The sequence below is a fragment of the Clupea harengus genome, chromosome 16 (assembly GCF_900700415.2).
Source record: "Clupea harengus chromosome 16, Ch_v2.0.2, whole genome shotgun sequence".
Classification (NCBI taxonomy): Eukaryota; Metazoa; Chordata; class Actinopteri; order Clupeiformes; family Clupeidae; genus Clupea; species Clupea harengus.
In genome coordinates this window covers 27,680,820-27,706,770 of record NC_045167.1, presented here as the reverse complement: position 1 = coordinate 27,706,770, position 25,951 = coordinate 27,680,820, and the positions used below count along the sequence as shown (strand labels likewise).

Genomic DNA, 25,951 nt, shown 5'->3' with positions numbered 1-25,951 from the left:
CAGTGGTTCCTTTCCAACTCTCAGTCCCAGGGTCAAATTGCCCAAGATATCCAAACATTGCCCATTGACTGAGCGAGCAAGCACAAAGGAGGTCTTCATGGGGCGTTTTTTTAGCGCTGGGTGAGATGTTCTAAACTCTTCACTCACAATAGAGATAGTAGAACCAGTATCCAGCAATGCAGGTACTTCAATGCCGTCTATGATTATCAGGACACGAGCAGAGGGGGGGGTGCTGACAGCTGCAGGGAATGTTGGAGGAATAAGGGGCTTGGGTGTAGTAGCTGATGTTTGCCCGTCAACAGCAGCTACTCGTAGTTTCCCTGCACATTGAATCTTGAATTCTCTGGCTCAGGAGACTTGAATCGAACACTACGTCTGTAGTGGGGACTGGTGTCTCTAGACTGCCATGGAGATGGACTGGGGCTTCGTCGCCACCTGTCAGTGTCTGAACGTGAGTGTTGCCGGTCATAGCGATGTTCTGGGGAAACATGTCGACCAAACCCCCTCGCATGGAATGCTTCACGTGAACTCACCACAGGAGAAACAGAGCGCTGGCTACTGTAATATGAGTCCTGTTTCTGTCTTTCCCTCCTGAGGACACCACTGTCTCGGCGCGGATCTCGGACTGTCTTGCTGATATATCCACATGGATGAAAAACCACCACCTTCAGCTGAACCTGGCCAAAACGGAACTGATGGTCTTTCCAGCCAAACAGGCCATCCACCACAACATCAGCATCAATATTGACTCCTTGTCTCTTGTTCCATCCAAAACAGCAAGAAACCTCGGGGTCATTATTGATGACCAACTGACTTTCACGGACCACATTGCCTCTGTCTCTAGGTCCTGCCGCTTTGCGCTATTCAACATCCGCAAAATCAGGCCGTACCTAACCCAGTATGCCACCCAGCTGCTGGTGCAAACCTTGGTGAATTCACGCCTTGATTACTGCAACGCCCTCCTAACGGGCCTGCCGGCTTGCGTGGTGAAACCACTACAAATGATCCAGAACGCGGCGGCGCGTCTGGTGTTCAACCAACCGAAGAGGGCACACGTCACCCCGCTACTCATTGACCTCCACTGGCTGCCTGTAGCTGCTCGCATTAAGTTCAAGTCACTTATGCTTGCCTACAGAGTGCTTGATGGTTCTGCTCCTATCTACCTAAATGCTCTTGTAAGGGCAAATGTTACACCCAGGATGCTGCGCTCTTCTAGTGAGCGTCGTTTGGCACTGCCGTCTGTGCAAGCACGGCAGTCCAGACTATTCTCATTTGTAGTTCCACGTTGGTGGAATGAGCTGCCCAGCACTACCAGAGCAGGGGCGTCCCTCTCTACCTTTAAGAAGCTTTTGAAGACCCAACTCTTCAGAGAGCACTTCCCGTCCTAACTGGCACTTCGACTAGTGCGTAACTTGCAATTACAGCAGTTACACTTCTGCACTCTTTCTTTCTTTTTATTTCATTTTGTTATATTTCTAATGTAAAGTAGTATTTATTTATTGTTACACCAGGTTCTATTGCTCGTAGCTTGAATATTCTCTCCCTTGTACGTCGCTTTGGACAAAAGCGTCTGCTAAATGACTAAATGTAAATGTAAATGTAAATGAGTCCTGGGCATATCGGTCAGGTGATCTTTAGCCCATAGGACGACGTTGAGCCTGGTAAAAGTGAGGTGAAGGGCTACGTGGTCGGCGTTGTGACCCATCCCTGGCAGAAGCTCTATCATACCGGGGTTCAATACGCTGAGTGAGATATGTGTTCTTCTCTCTTAATTGTTGCACATCACTCTTCAAACTGCTCACTGTAAGAGTAAGCTGTTCCACAGCTTGAAGGAGTCGGTCTTCAGTGGGTTGAGAACGGACCATGGCCACTTTTTCAGGGGTTGAAGCAGTAGGAGGTGGCGGAGATTTAGAATTGAGCTGTAGTGCAATGCGTGCTCTCTCACATCGACTGGCAACTTGCAGCGCCGCCTCCATGGTTGTTGCACCCATTTCATGAATCTTAGTCTGTAAAGCTTGATCCACACCAGCGACAAATCTGCGAAATTTTTCACCTGCAATCGCATTTGTGTCATAATCCGGAAAAGCTTCCATCACAAGGCGAGTAATATCTGCGCAGTACACCTCTAGGGATTCACCCTGCCGGCGTGGGCGAGCATTCACATATGTTTGAAAAAATGGTAATGTGTGTTTAGGGCCAAAAACGTCAAGAAGATGTTTCTTCACCAATGCATAGTTGTCCTGGGTTGCAGGTGGCAAAGTGTCCCAATATAAAAATGCAGCATCTGCCAAACGTGTTGGCAAGACAGCAGCCAAAACACCCTCGACATCAGCCCCAGGGGAATGAAATGCACGCACTGCTACTTCAAAACGACGAGACCAATTAGTGAAGAACTCAGTGCCATCTCCTTTAAAAATGGGCGGGAGTTCAATCTTCAGTTTATGTGCTAAAACGCTGCTGGCGGGGAGTTGTCGCCCCTCTCGTCCAGGTCCTACTAGCTCATCCTCAGACATGTTCATAGAAAGTGCACAAAACTCACCAAAAACAGAAGATAAGCTATCAAGCTGCATGCATCCAAGTGTCCTCTTCTCCAGCAAGGCGGCAGACAGAGAAATAGATTTCTCTAGCTCACCAATCGTTGGTCGAAGTGGAGGGAATAGCAATGAGATGCGTGGATTATCGAGCTGATATCGAACTTTTTTTTTTTTTTTTTTTTCGCCAGGTATGCTAGTCCAGACAGATCCGCAAAAAAAATCTAAAAATATACAATATCAAAATCCACCAAAGCGCCGCCGCTGCCACCAAAATGTAACCTTTTGTGTTGGGTTCGTTTAGGTGAAATCCTCACTTATTAGATAGACAAACTGGAGGGAGACAAGGATGCTCTTGAACAGTTTAATGGATCACTTCTCACTCCTCTACTTTCCACACTCCAACGTCACTTCCTGATCCTCCAAAACATAACATGTCAACATCCAATCACATTGATGAATTTCCAATAACTTAACTAAACAGAGAAGTCCTAGATGGACTAAATGTTATTTATAAATTCCCAACTTAGATATAACTTCTAATTTAATTAACCTTCCAACATAATAGAAAATGCTCCAGCTTACACTACAATCATCACTTCACACAGGATATAAAAATAGAATAGAAAGAATAGATTCAGTGTGCTCCTAGAAAAGGTCCAATACATTTGATAGGTAAACACAGGTTATAGTACCATAATATGAGGTACATCATATCAGCAAAGCTCAATTACCCTCTCCCCAGGCTACCCCTTAGGGAGATTTGACTTGCATGCATAAAAAAACTGAAGTTACATTAGTGAAACAGAGTATAGAAAAGATTGAAAACATTTGTGTGCCTTTTTCAGTGAGATGAGTTACCACTTCCCTTTACTCTTCCTTAAACCCCAGACTATAAGGCACGGTATCAAGTTAAGATAGTATCTAAACATACTAAGGCACTTAAGGTTAACCATAGAGACATATCATTATCTGCAGTGATTATTCATACTACTAACACGTTCTAAATACGACGGTGATGTTCATGCATCAGTAGGCTTCATCTTTATTTTGTTTGAGCGCTTTGTTGTGCAGGTATGGGATGTGACAAAAACGTCGTGTTGCGTCGACCGCCTAAAACGAGAGCAAATTCTTTGTTGTGTACGGTGTAAGTTACCCTATATGTAATGTGTCCAGAACACTCTTGGCTCCCAGACACGTGGGGGAAGTGTAATGCAGAGTAAGAGGGCAGTGATGACTACCCTTGTGAATTCAACTAGGCTCCTCTAAATTCTTCATCCCCTTCGTGTAGTGTACAACCGTCCATATATGTTTCAGTGTGTGTGTGTGCAATGTGAACGCGTTGTGATCCTCAACACCTTCTAACAGTGAGGGAAACGATCGTTGATCCTTTTCGCCTATTGCAGGGCCATGATTTCATCTAGGAGTAGGGAAAATGGACAATGAGGGTGCTTCCTGGGGTATCTTTCATTGGCTGAGGACATCAGGCAGTTGTTGGGTCAGACCTTTTGCACGGGGATCAACACATCTCTCCTATTACTCCTTCTCCAGGCCCGCGAAGGTGCTCACCAAGTAGTCTGCCTCCAGACTGCAGAAGTCATGGTAGTATGCCGTCACCAAGACTATCGCTTGGGTCCTTTTCCTATCTCTCTTGTCGTTGATGTCCTGGTCCATGCTCATTCTAACCCGCACCATTCTCCCAGGGTTCACTCTCTGCATTGGATAGCTCTCCATTTTGTCTCTGTTTCATTGGTGGGACTGGAGCTCTGTAACAAAAATTTAGATGATACCATACACTTAACCCTTGTACTCTTACCGCTGTTGGAGTGGCCTGTGTCACTCTGTATGGTCATTCTCTCCTGGGTTGGATACTCGTTCGCCTGAACACCTTTGCATACACCCAGTCTCCAGGCTGAGCCAGGCCATATACGTCCGTCCACCTGTGGGTTGCTTAATAATTCTTGTCTCATCACCTGTAAATAAATAATCTTATGGATTAAAAACAACTGTTGCACATAACTTCTGATATCTCTCTGGAGACGGTTCAGGGGTGGACCCCTGCCATCCCCTTAGATACGGGGTATGGGCATAGTCCTCCTCTTGGGCACTTCATGAGGTGTAAGATGTGTAGTGTGATTTATCTGTGATCTCATGTGCATCAGGGCAATGGACATTGCATCTAGCCAATTAAAATTTGACAATTTACATATTTTAGCTCTCTTGACCAGCCCTGGCTTTGAGGGTGGTAAATGCACCCGCGCCTTTGCTTCATCCCCAAAGCCTGCATAATTTCCTTCCACGTTTTTTCTACAAAGGCCTTTCTATTATTACTCGAAACCATCTCTGGGATGCCAAATCTTGGCCTAATTTCCCATAAAAAAAAAAACATAATCACCGCTTAACATCAGGATCCGGACTAGGGCATGCTTCGACCCATCGTATAAACCTATCCATAACCACTAGTACATACCTTTGATTTCTGATCTTCTTCCCCATATCTATGTAGTCTATGCCTACGTGCTTAATCGGGCCTTCAGGCATTGGAATACGCCCCTGAGGCTCTGCTGCCATTCCTTGCACTACAAGTCTCACACTGCCAGTCTGTCATCAATGATCTCTTATAAATAAGGTGACTAGAACCCCTCATCCCAAATTTTATGTCATACCTCCCCCCTTTGCGCATTGAAATCATGCGCATCAGTCATTAACAGGCCTAAGGAGCCACTCTGGCATCTCCACACCTTATCATGGCCCGTTTTACTCTCTTTTTTAAATCATTTTAGCTTTTCCCCATATTTTGGAGCTTAATTATATCATTGATGACCAACTTTGGCTGTAACGTAATAACTGGACACTGCATGGTTCACAGGGTTTGTCAAAACACTGGGGGCAGTCCCCCCTTCGACACAACAAAGAGTTGTATGCAAGTAACACACTGCAATGCTACTCCTAGGCTTCTGTACCCGTCTTATTTTTTACACCAATTGCAAATGAATTTAGCTCAAACCACTTAACATAGAAACTTCCGTCAAACTTTGTCACATAGGTCATGTGAAGGACTCCTAAGCTATGTATGTCTACTTTCTGAACTTCTTATCCTTATAAAACAAGAAGAAAACCACTTAACCTTCCCCCCCAGACTCATATTGGGACATGTGATGTCAAAATAGGGCTATCACGGTGGCTTGCAGCTGTGTTTCACCGACGCCTGCTCTTTCTTTGCACATAGCACTTTTCTTAAACACCTTCCTGCTCTCTCTACAGTACTTCAGATTCCCTCTGCTGCTGGAGAAAATAGGTTACTGCTTCTGGAAAGGCAACTTGGAATCAGGTTTTAAGTTTAAACTCCATTGGGCTGACTGACTGTACTATGTCAAATTCACCCTTTACCCACCCCTGACCTAGTACTTGTTACAAAACTTGTTTCCCTGTCTCTTCTGCTAGGATCATCATTTTCCACTTTTTAACTTTTACCTGTTCTTTGCACATCTACTCTTCTTCTGCAGTGAGGGGCTTGTGATATTCACCATCCCTGGTAAAGACAGTAAGGACCTCTCAATGGGCAATTTCTTGTATACATAGGGTCATGTAGTCTAACACGTACTGTGTGTGGTGTCAACTCAGCTATCAGTGGTTGTCCATGCAATGTGTGTGTGACGTAGATTCGAGTGTATATTTTGCAGTGGTGGAATGTAACGAAGTATTTTTACTTCGTTACTGTACTTAAGTAAATTTTTACGTATCTGTACTTTACTTAAGTAAAAATAATAGTGCATACTTTTTACTTTTACTCCATTACATTTTTTAGCTATTATCTATACTTTTACTCCGCTACATTTCTACAATATGTGCTGTTACTCGTTACATTTTATGAACACAGTTTCGCCAAAATGTTGCTTACACAAAACTATGGATTGCGTTGCTGTTTTGGAAGTTTAAACCAATCAGGTGGCTCTATCAACTCCAATGATATCAGAGTGCGCGTTTGGCAGCAGCACTAGCGGTAGCTTTCAGCAGACAGCCTGACTACTGCCTATTCAACATGGATCCAGAGTCGGCCTGAACTGAGCCCTCTGATATGAGCCACCCTTGGCCCTATTTAAAAGATATGTTCGAGTTCAAAGGCCCCAAGAATGACTCCTGGAGGTTTCAATGCGTTTCCTGTCAACCTCAAAAAAAGGAGTTGCTAGCCTTCAATAATTCGCCCTCAAATTTAAAGTAGCATATTGAGGTAAGCAGAGTGATTGCTATGCTAAGTTAATGTCCCTGACTTTTGAATATTGATATATGTATTTAATTCGTTTACTGACATGATATTATAATGTTATCTAGCGAAATGCATGCTGACATACAATCATGTGTTTTGATGCTATTGCTGTATAATCCCTGGTAGATAACTTGTCATCCGCAGAATTGTAAGATATAGTGTGAACAGTATTACAGATGGTAGGCACACCAACACACCAAGTACACCAACCTTTCCAATTAACAAATGTTGTTGCTTATAATTATTACTAGTAGTGACATCTGTAGAGGCATTTATTACCAGTAGCTATTTCTTGATCAAAATGGCACAGCCTAGACATTGAGAGACAACCCATTGCGTGTGTACTTTTACTTTTAATACTTAAAGTAAATTTAAAAGTAAGTACTTTTTACTTTTACTTAAGTAGGATTGTTGATGTAGTACTTTTACTTTTACTTTTACTTTTATCTTCCTGGGTACTTGTACTTTTACTTAAGTACTAAACTTCAGTACTTCCTCCACCACTGATATTTTGTCAGCACTTATTTGAACCTCAGGGCATTTCATGACCTGCCACTCTGTCTCCTCTGCATCAAGCATCATTGGGCCCACATCTCGTGAGCAAAAGCCCTCAGCCACTCATATAGTAAAATGAGGAACTGTTCCTGGCATATCAAAATGGTGGTATAGCACATCATTTTCCATTATCCTCATTGCTGCCCCTGCTGGACCTATTATGATGTAGGGAGAAACTAACACAATGTCTGCTCTCCAACCTACTTCTTTGATCCACTGCTCTGCTCTGTCCTGGTTTGGAGCGAAGTCAAAACCAAGAGAACAATGATGAATGCATCTTGGACGCCTGCTCTTAGGCAGGCGACTTAAAATGACATTCTTCCACATTCCATATTTTATCATCTCATCAACTGACTCTTTGAAATCACTTATCCAGTATGCCTGATGTGGCTGCAGCTGCTCGGACACCCTAACCTGTGGTTACACAGCTGTATGTTGCTGCAGTGTCAACCATCAACGTGACAATTTTACCCTTTATATTAACCTGCAGCGTAGGTTCTTTATCAGCTTGGCTAGATAACGTTACAAACTGACCCTCCCCACTGAGATTCTCTAGGCCCCTTCAATAGTAAGCACCCCCATACGGGGAAACCGGACCACTGGGATTTTCCGTCGGTGGCTGGGTGTTTCCCTGTTCTCCCGTCCTCCCCTGTTGGGTGCAGTCTCTGGACATGTGTCCTTCCTGCTGACAGGTCCAGCATACGATTGGTCCATATGCATTGCCACGGGCACCATTGTTGCCTCCTCTGCCTCTGCCTCTGCCTCTGCCTCCAGCTTGGTTTCTGTGCACTGGTGATTGTGCCCCCCACGGTTGTGGTGGTTGTTGCCACTGGGGATATGGCTGTACCCAGTATGGCTGCGGTGGTGGTGGAGGTCCGTGGGCATACTCAGGCCGCATCGGCTGTGGCACTTGGGGTGCAGCTCGTGTAGGTGCATACGTTGCTGAGGATGCTGTTGGTGCTGGTGCCGGCGCTGGGTGGCTCTGGACTGGTGCCTCAATGACAGGCGCCTGGACTGTCCTTTTTTGCCCTTTAGCATTATCCAGCTGCGTTAGCACCAGCTTCCTCTGTCTTTCAGTGTCTTGTTTACTCATGTTTTCTTCTGCTCCCTTATTTAAGTTAACAAAATGAGTCACAGCATCTCTGAACTCACAACGTGGCATTATTCCAATGCGGTGGTCTCAGTCTTTACCGGAGGAGGGAGGGCATCAAGGATCGCTTTCTTCATCAAATGTCTCATCATCAGATTGCTCTCTGGATCTGACTCCATCGTCATTCGCCAGTTTGCCTCTGTGCTTTCCACAAATACAGCAGGGTTCTCATCTGGCTTCAACTTATCTACTGCCATGCTTGTGAGAGAGAATGTGTTGGGGTAAGTTTCCCTTAATGCTTGCCACACCTTGTTCCTGTATTCATTGAAAGGCACGTCATCTACCATGGGGTTCCCCATCACTGTTTTCATGTCAGCTTTGTCAAAAATCGTCCTGGCAGTCTCTTTTGTCAGAATTTGACTCAGGAGCGCTTTAATGTCCCCCAAACACAGAGTTTTCCCCTTAGTTTCATTTTCAAACTGCGTCACCCAGACGGCCGCAGAATCTTGGAGGAGAGGAAGTCTAGAGATTAACCCCGCCACGTCTGTATGACCCCAGGGCTGGTAATGCTGCATGGGACCTTTAGTACTTAAGGGCATCATCTTGCTACCCCTTTGTACTGGAGCCCCCTCTTCTTTCTGCTTTTCTTTTTCTTTTTGCATTAAGAATTGTTCTATCTGCTTTAATCGACCCTTCACTTTCTTGAGTTCCTTAGTCATTTTTTCAGACTCTTTCATCACCTCTTTCTTTGTGAGGATTGTTATTGGACATTGGCCTTTGGGCTCTGTGTCCTCCCCATCATCTACATCTGAGTCAGAGTATTCTTCCACCTGCCCCCACTGCTTGACCTTTGTCATTTTTCTCTTTATTTTCTGCCCCAAGTGACTGCGTACTGCCTTCTTTATTGCAGCTGTGATTATGAATGGAAGCACTGACAATTCTGTGGCCACCTCCTCTGCACCACTACTGCCCTCTTCATCATACGTGTCACTTCTTTCTCTCACCTCCTCAGGTGCTGTCTCTATATCCTCCAAGCTCCCCTCCATATGGCCTGCTATAATGTAAATACGCATTGGTCTCCCAGTGCTCTTACAACTTGTTTTCTCTCTGGCCTTATTGGCTCTGACCTCTTCAGCTATTTTCTTTTCCAATTTCTGCAGAGCTCTTAATTTCCAATCTCCTATTTCTAACCCCTGTTCGGTTTGTGCACAAGTACTTTTTGATTTCTTAATTAATGCCATTTCTTTTTCTATTTCACCCAGTAAGTAGCTGGCTTCCTCTAGCCCTTTTCCAGCCTGGATCCAGAGTCGTTGGTCCTCGCACAGCTGCAGCCACTTCTGCTCTCTCTTTTTCCAAAACTCCTCAATTTCACATATCTCCTTTCTATTTCCTGCTATTTTAGGGCTTAACTCTTGAATGAGTGTTTCACTTAGTTGCTGTGCTTCTTTAGCCAATGTCACCCTTAGATCTCTTATCTCAACCAGTTCTCTCTCTCCCACTGCTGCTCCGTCTTCATGGGCCTGTAACATCTCACCTTCCTCCTCCATCATCTTTACCCTCGTCTCAACGCCATGTACACTCCCCCAAACACCCCACACAGTGGACTTTACAGACACACACCTCAGCAAATCTGTTAACCCTTGGTGCAAAATGCACCACAACCACCAGAACACGTCATACTTCACCCAAAAGTGACTCATGCTGCCGTAACTTCAGCAAATGCTCTCTCTCAGGAAGACTACTTAGTCACTCAAAGTACAATGACTTTATTGAAAGTTATAAAAAACCGACAACTTGAAGCATTGCAAATGCATATGTTATGTGTTTCTTTATCCTCTATTTTTGCACAGTTTAGTGTTGCATTTCAAAGGAAAATAAACATGTATGGCACCTCAAACACCTAAAATATGTAATCAAATATGTAGTATACAGTAAATATAAAAATTCAGCTATATGCCTCAAGACAGCTCCATGCTAAATGTTCTGTGGTACACTATAGCACAAAGAACTGGACCACGCTCAGCGACAACGTATGCTGGGTTATGTGCTTCAAAATCAATTACAATACTTTTAACCTTTACTTGTCGTACTGTTCTCTCTGTACGTGTATCATACACACACCAATAAACTCCTCGTGGCACTGCTCATATGATGACTTGTGGGTTTAAAATCTGAAATCCCCTCTCACCTATGCCCTCACAGCGTAATCAATCGTGCTCTTGTACCTACTGGGACTGATCTCACTCGCAAACAAGTCGTTCGTTAGCGTTGCTGTACTCTCCTTTGGCTACTCTGTGTTCACGTAAGCAAACTTGTGTCAATCGGACCTGTGATGTACGATAAACTATGTGGAAATGCCATATATCACTTAGATAATTCCCACTGTATTGGCTCACTAAGAGATTCAATAGTCAGAAGTTCATTTAATACTGTATTTACTACCGCGGTAGACACACCCACACTCCCAATGGCGCTCACATTGTTCACTGCGATACGTACTTAATTTGCTAATGCATCTTGACCTTACAACGTTGTCCGCAACACATGCATGGTTTATCTTTGCTAATTCAATCACTTCACAAACGAATCCTTCCAAAGATCTAAAGCATACGAAAAGACAAACATATGTTTTGATCTAAAAACAACCGATATTCACAGCCAGGCATTGCAACATTATTCATAACATCGCCCGCAACACATGTATTTTTATTTTCGTTGATTTAACCACTTTTACACGCGACTCCTCGCAAGGATCTAAAGCAAACGGAAAGTCAAACCCTATGTTTCAATTTTAAAACCACCAATATTCACAGCATTGCATTAAAAACTCTTCACCGATTTCTAGTGTTCTTTCTATTCACGCAACACCATTCGCAGCATAGGCCTATGCGTATTTAATCATTGCCACTTCAATAGTTTTGAGAATGAACTCGCCAATAAATTCAAAAAACTTAAACCACAAAACAATATTTTTTCAACAACGCACCGTCCATTGCCCGTGTTTGATTTGTGTGTATCCGTTTAAATGTATCATATGTGTCTTACTCTGAATACTCTATCACTCGGGAAAATTTCACTTACTGTCACTGTTATGTGATTCTATTTCACATCTCAGTTTTCTCTTTATTTCAACATCACACACACCATACTTTGACTAAGGGTACTTATTTTGACTAGAACTTCTGAATAATGCACCTGTTGTGCATCTTTCAAGAACTTCTTATAGTTCGCTTGGATGTTACCGGAGTTTTAGGCTATTCATAACTCATCCCGCGACTCATGTACCCTTTATTAGGCTTGCTGGAATAATTATCAGGGAATCTTTATTAATTGCCCTCCAGCGCCTTATGCATTCTTCAGACACTTATTTCACTTTCTCACACTTATTCATGCACTTTCTTTTTTCTCCACTTAACTCTGTCGTTCTGTGGTTTCTCGTTGCTTTCACCAGTCAAGCACATTCATACAGATGATGTGACAATGCACTAATACACTGATTTGGGATAATTTTGGGTGTGACTGCCTATCGCACCCGTACTTTTAATAATGGTCAGTATCAAATTCCCTTCTCAAAAGGCAAAAAACCTTCAGCTGAATTTCAAACTTTAATCTTTCTCCAACCACATTTCTGTCACTGGGAATAAATACCAACCGCTTACTAATAATTGCCCGACTTTTGCGTGAAATATAGCACACTAATACCAACCTCATTTCACATTTAATTCTCCGACAATTTTAACAAACGGCCATGCCTTATCACCATCCACAACTGGTTGTCCTGGAAATGACTCGCAAATCGCTCCTCCTTCAACAAGACATTCAAACGAACCCTTTTTGATTCGTTGTATTTAAAAACACACTAACAGTTGTCTCAGCTAGTAGTATCAGCCACTTCTCTTGTATAACTCAGTTAGACGTCTCTAACTGTTTATCACAAGATACAATGACATAAGTTGACCACAGGCAGACTTTACTGCTTCGTACAACAGAGAGACTTCACTGACACAATAATATAGGTTGACCACAGGCAGACTTTACTGCCTTGTACAACAGTCAGACTTTACTGACACAATAATATACGTTGACCGCAGGCAGACTTTACTGCCTCGTACAACAGTCAGACTTTACTGACAAACAAATAATATATGTTGACCGCAGGCAGACTTTACTGCCTCGTACAACAGTCAGACTTTACTGACAGTCAGACTTTACTGACAAACAAATCATATGCGTTGACCGCAGGCAGACTTTACTGCCTCGTACAACAGTCAGACTTTACTGACACAAAAATAATATAAGTTGACCGCAGGCAGACTTTACTGCACTACGTACAACTTGCACCGGTGCTTTTCACAAAATAATTTAGGTCTGCTTACGTCAGTTCATCGCCCCGGCCTTTCTGACTATATATCCTTATGGGTTCTTTTTTGGTAGGCCTAAGCACCCTTCTTCCCCTATGGGATACAGTCTTTGCCAGCGGAATGACTAGTTAAACAGAACAATGCTGTTCTTACCTTTTAAAATTGCGCGCTTCTAGTCGCCCCGCCAGCGGACCGGGTCCCAGACGAGAGGGAGCCTTCGTCCTTTGTCCAATCCCACCGCTGCCACCAAATATGTTGTAGCGAATTAACAACTGTTTCCAAATCTTAATTTCATTTTTCAATCAGAGTCAGAAGTCCAGAGTGCGATAAACTGAAGTTTTATTCCATCCTTGCAGACATTTCATCGAAAACGAGAGTGGTGGTCCATGGAGCAGTCCATGGAGTGTGTGTGTGAGTGTATGTGTGTATGTGTATGTCTTTTATGTGTGTGTATGTGTTTGTGTGTGTATGTGTGTGGGTGGGTGGGTGTGAGTAAGTGACCCCCCTCCTGACTGCTTGTTACTTTCCACTGGCCTGCACCTGCACCCTGGCCTTCATGATGCTTGACCTTACATGATACCCATCCCTGCACACAGGCCCAATGACAATTGTAGCTGCAATTCTGCTCTATGACCACCACGGCACTGTTTTACAATCATAATTTTCAACACTGTTCAAAAACCAAGAACTTCATATTTACCTTGTCATAGTTGGACGACGTAGCACGGTGCTTTATGTGCACGCTTAAACTAAATCCTATATTTAGGGCAACTTAGAAAGGTGTAGTTAAAGGTCATAAAACCTAAACATACACCTAGAATCTAGGCCAACCCTTAAGGGACAATTAAGAACATCAGAAACCCATTGGTGGACTTTAAAAAAAATAGATACACACCCACTCTGGGCAATATTTTAAAACTACGCTTTCTTCAGATTACCACTCCCCTCACCCTTTCACCCATCATCTCTCAGTTCACACATCCACCCCACCCTCTTCCTACACTCTATGTGTAGTTTCAGCAGGTTGAACTAAGATCATGCCCACCTGAGGACCACCAGAGGTGTAAACGGTGCTCATAGACATGGAGATCCTGCCCATAATCCCTTGGCACTCTAGTTTGCATTCCAAATGCTCCTGCAGCTGATTGCTTTGGCTTGAACCCAGAGAGAAGATGCACTATATTAACACCACATAGGGGAGTCTGAACTCACCTTTGAACCCAGAGAGAAGATGCACCATATTAATACCACATAGGGGAGTCTGAACCCAACCTTTGAACCCAGAGAGAAGATGCACCATATTAACACCACATAGGGGAGTCTGAACCCAGAGAGAAGATGCACCATATTAACACCACATAGGGAAGTCTGAACTCACCTTTGTCAGGTAGACACTGGGATGCTTTGGATGGATACTGAAAACTGTTTGACATTTCTGTTTACAATACTGTCATTGCTCTCAAGTGGTGAGTTCAGTATCCATCCAGAGCATCCCAGTGTCTACCTGACAAAGGTGAGTTGTGTAAAAGCCTGGGTCTGTTCATTCCTTATGGTGGAAGGACAGGTGACTGCGTAGATTCACCTACTGCTCCCCTCTCAGCAGTAGTGTAGTAGCTCATGCAGTCACAGATCCAAATCATATCAACTACTCTACTGTAAGGCCTCAAATTGCATTCTGAGATCACAGCCACGTCACATTAAGTCTAAAAAAGAACAACCAATTAAAAGGGATACTGTTCAAGAACCATTGATTGATAAATTACACAAACTAGTATCAAATATAAAGTACAAACAAATAAACAAATAATGTGGCTGAAAATGCACTGCAGGGGAGCACTAGAGGCAGGCACTGCTAAAACCCTGATGGCCAATGACCACATCAAACATGGCACTGCTTATTCAGTAGCTTAATGTTGAAGATTAGTTGTATTGTAAAACTTTTTTATTTGGAGTCCTGCTATGAATAAGGCTGCTACCACTTGGCGGGAGGGAACATAGCATTGTCATTGAAAAGGGTAGACACAGAAAAACATGGCTACCTCGACAAAACAGTCTCTGCGCTCACTGTATCAATGGGGTAGTGGATGATGAGTTTCTTTTCCTGACAGAATATAATAAGTACAACAACATAAGGGAGACCTACTTCTCAAGAACAGAGGACATTTGCTCTGGGTTTACAAAAAAAAGAGAAGAAAAATGATTATTCCTCCTTTGTGAAGCGATGAATGTGGGAAGGATAACAAGAATAGATCACATCTCACCACCCATCAGATCACACATACCGAAGAAAAGTCACTGTTCAGAGTGTGGAAAGGTCTTTAGACACATGTCTCATCTCAAGAGACACCAGAGGATCTGTGAAACTTTATAATTCTGTTGTGTTCTAAGTATAGCGAACTTAATCAAAGCTGAGCAAAATACTCTACTGTTGATCAGCCCACCCCCTCTTATCCTTTCCTTTTTTTATCATTTACTTGATTTGTGTTTATTTCTGTTGCATTCTTTAAGGAAGGTACACGTTTAAATACAACTTCAGCTGAGCATTGCATTGCCACCCACAGTGTAACATGAGCAAATAAAAATTGTTCAAAGTGAGCTGGGGTAAATGTCTGGGATTCTGATGCCCTCTGTGTATTTAAAACAATAATGAAGTTTTTAGGTCACCTGGTTTCTATTTAACTCAGTTGTGTGGGTTTTTTAAGTGGGGCTTTCACACTGGTAAGTAGGTCTGATATTACCCTTATATCATTATTAAAATACAAACACACAGGATTTCTCCAGTATACTGGCCTACTGTCACCTACCCAATAACCTTCCAGTTCACACCTCCACCCCACACATACAGTGCAAGTAGTTTTTTGTCCCAGAAAAATGAAATACTCGTTCTGTCCAAAAGCCGACGTCACTAAAGCTTATCAGAGGAAACACAGGAGAACAGGCTTATCAGATAAGAACCTCACCAAAATACTTGATATATGCAAAGACTGAAATATACACTAACCAAATATCACCAACCTTGACCTGCAAAGAAGAAAAGTCGTTTATTGAAGGAAATTAAAGAAGAAGAAATGCATCACCTTTTTATTAACATTACACTGAGGGGTCCGTATGAAAAGTAGACACCCATTAATTGGGTATATGGTGTCTATATGGCTTCTTCACCTGCAGGTTTATAATTTAATGTATGCTGGTGTATGGGTATGTGGATAAGAGTATTTTCCTGTTTATTTATTGGACGTCTATAAAATACAACAAAGTTATATGAATTGACTCATGTAAATTGTATTTATTTCTGTTGTATTCTTAATGTAGGGTACCTCATCATAGGCGTGCAGACATTGCAGTTGAGCAAGATATTACACTGCCATTCACAGTCAAAACTAATAAAAAGTATTCTGAATTGACACAAACACAAACACACAAAGCTATAAAGAAGATTGGAGGCTTAAATGCAGGTCTAATACTATATTTATCCCTCATATCAAGTTATACACTATTAGAAAACATACATACAAGCCCACCCAACCTACCCTATGACCTTTTAGTTCAATTCAATTCAATTCAATTCAATTTTATTTATATAGCGCCATAACAATACAATTGTCTCTAGGCGCTTTACAGAGCCCAGAGCCTGAAACCCCCTTAGTGCAAGCACAATGGCAACACGGGCAAGAAAAAACTCCCTGTTAGTCAGGAAGGAACCTTAAGCAGAACCACGGCACATAAGGGGGAACCCATCTGATTGAGGTCAGCCGGGTGGAGATAGGAAGGGGGGAAGGGGGGAGGGTTGTGTGGCAGAAGGGGAAGGGAAACAACAGGTGTTGTACATAGCCTGCATTTGGTAGATGTACATAATATATATACAGACATCCAGTGGTAAATACATGATACAGACAAGACCAGTTTAGTGGATATACACTGTGCTGATAGGGTTACTATTACAGGGGTAAGGGGAGTAGGAACAGAGAAACATGTCGATGGTGGCAATAATATATATTGTATATAAATGCTAGCATAGGGTATGAGGTAGAGTAAGTGTACGGCAGTGCGGTGGCGGTGGGTGCAATTGGTCGAGGGTTTCTGCAGGTAGACCGGGTAGAGAGACTACAGCAGCGTCCCATGGCGAAGATAGTCTAGATTAGGAGAGAAAGAAAAAGAACAGAGTGAGTGGGTTATTATAGGCATTAGCAATGTGATAAGAAAGGAGAGGGAGAGGGAGAGAGAGAGAGAGAGAGGCTGCCTGGCTGGGTGTATGGGGATTTTATTTAGTATTTAGTTGGCTGGTGACAGTCGCAATACGCGCCGTGTGCTGTACCCGGGATCTTCCGCACTCCTTCACGGTACAACATACGCTGTCTGTAGCCCAGTTATGTTGATTAGGGGGGTATTGCATGTGTTTTAGATGTGTTTAGCTATTCTGGCATTTAGCATTTAGTTTGGTTTGGCATTTAGTTTGGTTTAGCATTAGTTATGTTTAGTTATGCTGCCATTTAGCAATTAGTTTGGTTTGGTACATATGAAGATTTTAGTCGTAAGCTTTGTTAGGGTTGCAAGGTACAACATTCGCTGTCTGTAGCCCAGTGATATACATTTTTTTTTTTTTTCTTCTTATGTGTTCAGTTATGTCTAGTTATGCTTGCTGACTGGCTGGCCCAGCAGCAGTGGCGGTTCTAGATCATTTTTACTAGGGGGGCCAAGGAGGGGCCAGTGTTTAACCAGAGGGGCACATCAAAACTATAAGATTTTTGTAACCAATAGTAGCTAGGTAGTAATATATAATAATATATAGTAATAATATAATAATTATTATAATAACAATATTATAATAGTATTTTTTTCTGTTTAGTTTCTTCAAATTTAGACTTTTTAAATGTAGTATTTTCTCATTCTAGTGGTTGGTTAGCTGGCAAACACAGTCATGACAACGAATATATCATACAAAATTGCCCCACCAGAAATTTCGGGCTAAAATCGCCACTGCTATTCAAATCTAAGCATGTGCTTTTTTTATGTGATGTCTCCTTTAGGATTTGTTTTTTGCGTTGATACAATCGTGAATAATTACTGCAGTGGCGGCGCCAGAGATTTTTTTCTGCAGGTGCTATGGGGGTGCTCTGCGTTTTACCGAGGGTGCTATGAAATTAGGGTGATAGCATATGTGTCACATGGTTCTCTACTACAACACCTCCCCACCATATCTGTTTACATGTTTGCTCTCTGAAGCGTCTTTGTAGTCCATGAAAAGCACCTTTCAAATCGATCGTATTATTATTATCATTAGGCTGCTTCCGACGGACGCGCACATAGCCGTGTTCCTCTGCGACGGTCACTGACAAAATGCATGCAGCATGTTATAGATTCCGCAATCCCAAATACTTCACTTACTTCAGTGGGGGTTAAAGTTGGCGCCAGATGACCACCAGGTCACCACTACCATGTCTGACAAATTAAACTAAACATAAATAGTTCAATACATTCTAAACTAAAGAGGGCAAATTAGAATAGCATTTAAAACTCTTAAAGAACAGGCAAAAATGCAAACAAAACTATGCTGGAAAAGCCATAAGCAAAACCAAAATCCGGCCAAGCCAGCAGACCAGGTGTAGCATGGCTAGCACCCTCAGTAGAGGTGTAGGGTTGATCTCTTTGACCACGACGTTCCTCTTCTTCTAAATCAGATTCAGATACCCCTTGCATTTCTTCTTCTTCTTCTTCAACGTCACATGATTCTTCTACTCGTGGAATTGTGGGTATCAAAAACCGATCCATTATTGTGAATTTGTTGATACTTCAACAACGACTTTGACAGTGTACTAGCTCTCTTTCTCCTTCAATCGTCAGGAAACGTCAACGTTCACGCATGCGAGTGCGACGTGTCTGTGTCATGCTACGTGAACAATCTGTTCATTTCAATCTGTTATTATTTTCTTTTGTGATTGAAATATTATTATCACACAATAAATTAAATTGAGAACGCAGAATTAAATTAAATAACAATAATAAATAAACCATTATTTTCTTGGGGGTGCTATGGGGGTGCTATGGCTAATCCAGGGGGAGCAATAGCACCCCCTAGCCCCCCCCTGGCGCCGCCCCTGAATTACTGTTTTATCAAACCTAAACTATCCTGAGCAAGCTAGGGAGCTGTAGCTGATAGCACATCTAAATGAAACAGAAGGACAGCGATATTTGGAAAAGGCATTGATTATTGGCTGCGATCCATATTTATTAACTTCAACTTTATTTTGTCCCTTAAAGTCTGCAAAGTGTCTGCCCCAACTTTTTTTCCCCGACATTTACATTTGTCTTGTACATAATCCATCCCCATACACCGGAGATTTCAAGAGTAGGCTACAAATGCCTATCAATAGCCTATGCAGTTGCAGGATGGGTGAACGACACCAAGATATGGCATCTGGAGACAAAAAATATGTAGGCCTATGTGATCACAGGTGATGTAAGTAATTATTCACGATTGTATCAATGTGCTGCATTTCACTTAACAGGTCAGTCATTCCCTAAATCTTTTGGAATAGAACGAAATTGTATATTTGGGTTTCTTTGGCGACAGTTGTCGCATCGAACAGCACAACATATCCCGGGCATTTGAACTTTCTGTGGGTTGTGACCGACGCACAGCTAGACTACTGTGTCCGTGTTGGAAACAAATATATATATAATATTAGACACACGTCACATGGTATCCATGAAAAGTAGTTGCTGAGCTCTCATTCACCGAAGAGCACCACACTTGGCAGACTACAGTGTTTGGGTGCGCCGTTTTAATATATACGCAATAGTTCCGCTTTTGGCGCTCGGGTGTAAAATCATAATAAATTCATAATTTTTGTATTTGGTCAGTACGGGGTGGCCACAGGGGTGGCCAGGGACATGTCTACGGGGGCACGGGCCACCCCAGGCCTCCGTGTAGAACCGCCACTGCCCAGCAGGTGATGGGTTTGTTGACGCAATTACTTATGGCTATAGGATGCACTAAAGAGGAATGTCTTTAGTCTTGATTTGAATATAGGTAGGGTGTCTGCATCTCGGATGGAGGCAGGGAGATTGTTCCACACTGTTCACACTTCCAACCCAGTTGTGGGCAGTGGGCAGAGTGGGTTGGTCAGAATCAGAATCAGAATCATCTTTATTGGCCAAGTACATTTTCACATACAAGGAATTTGTTCTGGGTTTAGTTGCTCTCAGTGTACTTAAACTGAAAATATGCAGTATAACACAACAGTTTAGGATACAATAAATAAATATCATATATAATATAATAATACAATATAATAATTTGTTAACTGTTCATTAGAGTGACGACAAGGGGGAATAAACTGTTCCTGTGTCTGGTGGTTTTGGTGTACAGAGATCTGTAGCGCCTGCCAGAGGGGAGGAGCTGGAACAGATTATGTCCAGGGTGTTAGGGGTCGGCAATGATTTTCCCTGCCCGTTTCCTGGCTCTGGAGGTGTACAGGTCCTGGATGGTGGGCAGGTCGGCACCAATAATAATTTCTGCAGTCCTGACTGTCCGTTATAGTCTGTTCCTGTCCAGTTTAGTGGCCGATCCAAACCAGACAGTGATGGATGAGCAGAGAACAGACTCAATGACTGCAGTGTAAAACTGGATCAGCAGCTCCAGCAGCTCCTGAGGCAGGTTGTACTTCCTGAGCTGGCGCAGGAAGTACATCCTCTTCTGGGCCTTTTTAATGACTGTTTTGATGTTTGGCTCCCACTTCAGGTTCTGGGAGATTGTGGAACCCAGAAACCTGAAGGATTCCACAGCAGACACAGTGCTGTTCAGTATGGTGAGGGGGGGCAGTGATGGGGGGCTCCTCCTGAAGTCCACTATCATCTCCACAGTTTTGAGCGAGTTCAACTCCAGGTTGTAGCGACTGCACCACAGGGCGAGCTGTTCAACTTCCCTCCTGTATGCAGACTGATCTCCATCTCGGATGAGGCTGATGATTCCATGCTGGCTATTGTAATAGCTGTACAGTGGTCAGAGGCGGTTGGTCTGTTAGGGCGTAACCACGCATTCTTTGGGGGGGTCGTGTCCCCCCCAATACTGAGAGAATACTAATCTGTCCCCCCCAATATACAGCAGAAAATATGTTAAATATATGTTCTCCTTTTATGAACCCTCTCAATGGATCGGTCTCTTGTTATGTCCTATTTATTTATTTTCAATTTAATTCCGTTTGTTAAGAAAAACATGAGTGTGTGACTCCCCCCTCCTAATTGTACACCTGTGTGATTTCGTTTGAATCCACCTCGCGTCGTTATGCTTTGTCATGGTTACTTAACACTTTTTCGTCATTCAGTGGAGAGCAAAGAAAGTAACGTTAGTTAAATTGGTGGAGAGGAGGTAGAGTAATGGAGGAATTAAGGTTACTTAAAAAGCGGAGAAAACTGGACCAGCAGCCGAGCATACGCCTTTTTTTCAGACAGTAAGTAACTTGATACCGAGCTAAATGTGTAAGCAAATAAAACGAGTAGCTTCATAAAAGCTTCATAAATATTAAATGATAGATCATGAAGGTCAGGCGCTGTTCTTCTGATAAAATGACATGTGGCCACAATGCAGGCAGCACAGAGAGACAGGGAGAGAGACAGGCATGCTGTAAGTACTACTGGAAAAGGCATAATTGTAATTTGTAGGTGTGTTTAAGGTCAGTAAACAGTAAGCAACTCACCAAAACAAAGTGGAGGGGCAGTCACTGCCTCAAAGATATTACACTATTCCTTTAGAGGTGAATTCAAATGGTCAATGTAGTCCTCGAAACTATGTTCTAAATGTGCACATTTTCATATATAAATATGGAATTGTAGACAATGCACTTAAAAACTAAAACTATGTTCTAGATGTGCAAAGTTTCATATAAGGGTATTCATTTGGACCCCCCCCCCCAATGTCTATACCATGGTTACGCCCTTGTTGCTCTGTATATACATGCTGGCTATTGTAATAGCTGCACAGTGGTCAGAGTGGGTTGGTCTGTATATACATGCTGGCTATTGTAATAGCTGTACAGTGGTCGAAGTGGGTTGGTCTGTATATACATGCTGGCTATTGTAATAGCTGTACAGTGGTCAGAGGGGGTTGGTCGGACTAATTGCCGGCTTTATCGAGTATTCAGAGTGGGAAATCTTCATGGAAGCAGGACCTTTAAATTTAAAAACATCTTTTAATGTTTAGTCTCTTAAAACAGCAGAATATTTACAAAGAATTGACATGGATCCCAGCACATGTTGGCACTGAGGGAAACAAAACAGTAGACGCACTTGCAAAGCAAGCTCTGAATATAGATGAAATGCATGTTCCACTCAATAGATCAGATACAAATAATTAATAAAGACTCCATGAACAAGATAGGGCAGGAAGTATGGCAAAAGGAAGATAAAGGTAAACATTTATGCATCATTAAAAAGTAGGTCAATTCACAATAGTATATGCAGTTGGAGTCGGCAAGAGGAAACCTTGTTAACAATAGTGGTTTTAGTTTAATAGGTAAACATCAGTCTGGGCCATGTTTTTATCATGGGGACATTTTTTAATATTAAACACGTACTTTTATAATGCAGGGCATATGCAGAAAAGCTGAAGTGGCAAAAGGTGGGTTGGCATTAAACAGCCCACTGAGGTAAGCACCTGGGCTTTAGTTTTCTGTTTTCCAATGTTCCCAATGGTATTCACACCTCAGTCCAATAGATGGCGGTAATGTGCTTAAAATGCAACCTGCTAATAAACTGAAAAGAAGAAGAACTCGAGTGTAAAATGAATCTCACGGATGCCGCCTTGCTTTTATCAGTAGAACTTGTTGGTATTATTGTGTAATAGCCTGCATTCCCTGCAGGCGAACGTTAATCGTAATACTTCTAAATCCCGAGGCGTTTAAAAGGAACCGAAGACAACTGTAGGAGAAGTTTAAAAGCGAGCGTATGGGACTGTTACCGCGACTGACCAACGCCTAACAACTTTGTGTGGAGCTCACTTTTTATTCGGTAAGTCAAGTAGTGATAGAATACTTATATGCCATGAGAACTTGGGCTATGCAATATAAATATCTGGTGTGTGTAAAGTTAACGAGGGGAGCTCATGAGCTCCTAGATGCCTAACAGCTCCGTGGGTAAAAGTTCCGTTTAAAAGTTCGGTTTTGGAAAAGTTTTCCACGATACATGTTGGGTCACATGTGGAACACAATATGCCTGTTGTGCTGCTAACTAGTCTAGCTGAATACAGCGTATAAGCTATATTTCATCTACACATTTTAAGATGGATGGACTTCTGTAGAATAGGGTATACCAGTGCATGCAAGGCGAACACATTTCAGAATTCAAAATAAGTAGTAAAAGATGAAAACATTTAGTGCAATTCAATGCATGCAGACAAAGGAGAAGGAAAAGGGGAGGTGTGTGTTTGTGTGTGTGTGTGTGTCTATCTGTCTGTCTGTCTGTCTGAATGGAGAGAGTTGGGTAAAGACAGATAGATTGGAAGATAGAGAGATAGAAAGATATACAGTATGGAGTGTGAGACTGGCAGGGTGATAAGGAGTTAAAGATAGATAGATAGATATCCACTATTTTGTGCACTCTTCTCTTCTACAAACAACTGCTCCTTCTTTTCTGTCAGACAACCATATGGAAGTGATGAGACCCTCTTTCTTTCGAAATTTTATATTTCAGGTGCGTGATTTAGATGTTAATTCACATCAATTAATTTCTGACCACAACACAATGGAACACGATTACTATTCAAAATTCATAAATTCGAATTTCATATTGTTTTGTTCCAAATTTCAACTGAGTGATAGTACTAAGTAGCTACATCTTTTTTTGTTTTAACCTAACCTTTCTTGGTTCTTACGAAAAAAAGAATGTATGTTAATATGTTGACCTATTTTTATGAGCGGACGGCGCATGCATTTGTTGCGCGCATGTAGTGCTAGCAACAAACAAGCGTGCAGGCAGCTGAAGTTAGTAGGCAGGCTCTCCATATCTCTCCATAGTTGTGTCGCCGTGTTGTTTTAGCCAAAGGTGTAAGCAAACTGTTAAATCACCATTCAATTGGCAGCTTGCACATTGTCTACTGGTTGTTTATCATATTTCATATCATCATTCTTAACCCACATAGGTAAGGTACAGTTGGCAGCTGCTAGCTTGTGATGAAATCGTGTTAATATGTGTGAATATGAACTCTTTCATACGAAGTTGCACAGGCACCCTGAGGGTTTCTACCTTTCCCCATTATAATTTTATGATTAAATCGAGGAGACTATAACATCAGCTAGATAACTAGCTATCATTTCATGCAAATGTAACTCTTCCATTTAAATCGTTTATGCTAAGGTTATTTAAAGTTTCCTTAGCTACCACAGCAATTCGACAACCATAACCAGGAAACACAACTTTAGCTGCAAAGTTTAATTTCTCAAAATCAGCTCACCATTAAAAAGCAGTCTTGGGTTCAAAGTGATTACAACCACTTGTGTGATGTTAAATGGCTTCACATAGATATAAACAATCCTAAGAGAAATAATGGGAAATCGACAAAGGGCTCACTCTGATATCAATGTAATGTTAGCAAATATTGCTCATGCTAATATTTAGTCTTCGCTCTTCGTCCAAAGCCAAATCTATTCTTGAGGTTCCAACATCAAAAGCAATTTGGCTTTCAATGTGAGTATTCGATCGAGTTATCTTCTGTCCCGTCGTTTGAAGCATACCTTTTGGCTCCGGCATTGGTCTCCCATTATTTAACATTTCACGTTTCGATTGAAAGTCCAGTTTCAGGCTCTCGCGCACGCCCCCTTCATTGAGACACAGGTACTGATTGCCTCCCCTCAGTGCTTTTTCACTGCTATGCGGGTTTATGTCAGATCACCAAGACTACATAGGTTCTACACATACGTGAAATACATGACCTATTCTATGGATAGAGAGGACATATAATACAAGTGTCCACAAATACTACAGTGGTGACAAACAACGAGAAAGCAAAAGGCATGCGCTCAACTGTAGTGAGGGATTGCACAGTCTGAGATGAGGCGCTGCTCGTCGCTGCCTCACCTCGCATGTCTCTCTGTTTGAACAGGACATGCGCAAATTCAGCGATTTTTGATTATAAAAATGCTTGAAATTGGAATCATACAGAAATTACATATCTTGACTGTGGAGTATCTTGACTGTGGAGTATCTTGACTGTGTGTGTCAGTGGAGTATCTTGACTGTGGGTGGCAGTGGAGTATCTTGACTGTGGAGTATCTTGACTGTGTGTGTCAGTGGAGTATCTTGACTGTGGGTGGCAGTGGACTATCTTGACTGTGGAGTATCTTGACTGTGGTGTCAGTGGAGTATCTTGACTGTGGTGTCAGTGGAGTATCTTGACTGTGGTGTCAGTGGAGTATCTTGACTGTGGAGTATCTTGATTGTGGTGGCAGTGGAGTATCTTGACTGTGGTGTCAGTGGAGTATCTTGACTGTGGAGTATCTTGACTGTGGTGTCAGTGGAGTATCTTGACTGTGGAGTATCTTGACTGTGGTGTCAGTGGAGTATCTTGACTGTGGAGTATCTTGACTGTGGGTGTCAGTGGAGTATCTTGACTGTGGAGTATCTTGACTGTGGGTGACAGTGGAGTATCTTGACTGTGGGTGACAGTGGAGTATCTTGACTGTGGGTGACAGTGGAGTATCTTGACTGTGGAGTATCTTGACTGTGGTGTCAGTGGAGTATCTTGACTATGGAGTATCTTGACTGTGGGTGACAGTGGAGTATCTTGACTGTGGGTGGCAGTGGAGTATCTTGACTGTGGAGTATCTTGACTGTGGTGGCAGTGGAGTATCTTGACTGTGGGTGACAGTGGAGTATCTTGACTGTGGGTGACAGTGGAGTATCTTGACTGTGGAGTATCTTGACTGTGGTGTCAGTGGAGTATCTTGACTATGGAGTATCTTGACTGTGGGTGACAGTGGAGTATCTTGACTGTGGGTGGCAGTGGAGTATCTTGACTGTGGAGTATCTTGACTGTGGTGGCAGTGGAGTATCTTGACTGTGGGTGGCAGTGGAGTATCTTGTATTTCATGATGGACCCAGCAACTATCCACTGGGGCTTCTACCGTAACACCTTACCTGAAACCCCCATCATGAG

General features: G+C 42.6%; 1 long non-coding RNA gene across 1 annotated transcript in view; it reads left to right on the top strand.

Moving 5' to 3' along the window:
• The first annotated feature begins 22,623 nt into the window (after nucleotides 1–22,623).
• Nucleotides 22,624–25,951, top strand: part of LOC105899710 — an 8,152-nt gene continuing 4,824 nt past the window's right edge. The window contains exon 1 of the long non-coding RNA XR_004165406.2: nucleotides 22,624–22,809. This is a non-coding gene — a long non-coding RNA (uncharacterized LOC105899710). The remainder of the gene's footprint in view (nucleotides 22,810–25,951) is intronic.